The sequence below is a fragment of the Oryzias melastigma genome, unplaced genomic scaffold (assembly GCF_002922805.2).
Source record: "Oryzias melastigma strain HK-1 unplaced genomic scaffold, ASM292280v2 sc01675, whole genome shotgun sequence".
NCBI classification, from domain to species: Eukaryota; Metazoa; Chordata; class Actinopteri; order Beloniformes; family Adrianichthyidae; genus Oryzias; species Oryzias melastigma.
In genome coordinates, this window is record NW_023418255.1 from 1,035 (window position 1) to 3,185 (window position 2,151).

Genomic DNA, 2,151 nt, shown 5'->3' on the forward strand with positions numbered 1-2,151 from the left:
CTAAATGGACCAATGGAGAAAGGTTTAAGAAGGGAATAACTTTTCATTCACACCAATAACATAACTTTAAACCCAAAAATAAACATATTGTCTGGTTTAATAAATGTTTTGTTTTGCAAGACCTAAAACTAACCCATGTTTTTCCAATTCTGTAGTACAGAGAATGTTAGGACAGTAGACCACAGCCCTTTGAGTACCAGCTGAAACTCTTTATATTCCATCTGTTGAAGTTGAGGAGTTCCTCAAGTTGATTCAAAATGTCACTTAAGGGTTCCCTCTGATGACCCTTCCAGCACAAGATAGGCATCCAAAAATCCATTCTTTTGTGGCCACATGTAAGATAAAACAGAAAGGAAAACATAAAAAATTTGCATAATATAGTCCTTTCCTCCTGCGACAGACTGGCGACCTGTCCAGGGTGTGCCCCGCCTTCGCCCATCAGTAGCCGGGATAGGCTCCGGCAACCCCGCGACCCCGACAGGGACAAAGCGGTCAAGAAGATGGATGGATGGATGGATGTAGTCCTTTCCTTAAAATTGTTTGGGAGCTGACATTTTCTCTTTTTAAAAAAAGATTTTTTGCCTTTTACGGGTAAAATATTGGCAGTTATGTAATGCTTACCCAACAGTGGAGTCAAAGTGTGGAATCATTCTCTTGAATGGTAAGAATTGAGAAAATAAATTCCTATTGCAATAAGAAATTATAGCAAAATAAAAAAAAAATGGGGAAAAACTATACAGTGACGTATTTGAAAAGTGTCTTAGGTTAAAAATCAGTGAACAATAACTTCCAACCTGATCATGTGTATTCAGCTTTTAATTAACTTTTACAGTCTTATTAAGTAGGAAAATAAATGCTTTATTAAGGACTCATGTTTACTTTTTCTTGGTGCAGGAGTTAACCAGGCCTCACAACATTCCAGTCATAACGAGATTTGATATAGGACAAATGTGAATACTGTAAACATGAGTTTAGAGACCAAAGAGTTTGAGGTGTCAGAGCAGAAGAACATAATCCATCCGTTCATAAAGGGGATTCTCTAATGTGCAGGCGTTTTGTCCTTCATAAAAGGGGATTCTCCAATCAGCAGGCGATTGAAGATTGGAGAATTAAAAATGGAGATTCTCTAATCTGCAGGAGATTGAAGATTGAAGAAATTTCCGGGGTATTTCCCTTCATAAAAGGAATTCCCTTACATAAATAGGATTTGCTAATCTGCAGGGGATTTCTCTTTATAAAGGTTAGTCAGTTTCATAAATGGGATTCTACAATCTGCAAGGGATTCCCTTTTATAAGGGGTTCCCCAATCTGCTAGGGATTCCCCTCTTTAAAGATATAGGGGATACCACTTCATAAAGGGGATTCCCCTTCATACAGGGGATTCTCCGGTCTGCAGGGGATTCCCTTTTATAAAGGAGATTGGAATCTCCTTGTATAAAAGGTGGTTCCCCAATCTGCTATGGATTCCCCAATACAAATGGGATACCCCTTTATAAAGAGGATACTCCATTCTGCAGGGGATTTCCCCTCATAAAGGGGCTTCCCCTTCATGAAAAGGATTCTCCAATCTGCAGGGGATTCCCCCTCATAAGAAAATAAATTCCGATAGTAAAAAGAAATGATTGCAAAATTTAAAAAATGAAAATAAGGAAAAAAAACTATACAGTGACATATTTGAAAAGTGTCTTAGGTTAAAAATCAGTGAACAATAACTTCCAACCTGATCATGTGTATTCACCTTTTAAGTCTTATTAAGTCAGGATCTGGTGCTTCACCTCAAGAAAAGACAAGCTAAGTAGGAAAATAAATGCTTTATTAAGGACTCAGGTTTACTTTTTCTTGGTGCAGTAGTTAACTAGGCCTCACAACATTCCAGTCATAACATGATTGATGCAGGACAAATTTGAATACTGTAAACATGAGTTTAGAGAACAAAGAGTTTGAGGTGTCAGAGCAGAAGAACATAATCCATCCCTTCATGAAGGGGATTCTTCAATCACAGGCGATTGAAGATTGGAGAATTAAAAATGGGGATTCTCTAATCTGCAGGAGATTGAAGATTGAAGAGATTTCCGGGGTATTTCCCTTCATAAAGGGAATTCCTCTACATAAATAGGATTTGCTAATCTGCAGGGGGTTTCTCTTTATAAA

General features: G+C 37.8%; 1 long non-coding RNA gene across 1 annotated transcript; it reads right to left on the reverse strand.

The window, feature by feature from the left end:
- Positions 1-188: 188 nt before the first annotated feature.
- LOC112142168 lies at positions 189-902 on the reverse strand. The gene is made up of 2 exons (XR_002918539.2): positions 622-902; positions 189-320 (listed from the first exon to the last, which is right to left on the reverse strand). It is a non-coding gene; the product is annotated as an uncharacterized LOC112142168 (long non-coding RNA).
- Between the last annotated feature and the right edge of the window lie 1,249 nt (positions 903-2,151).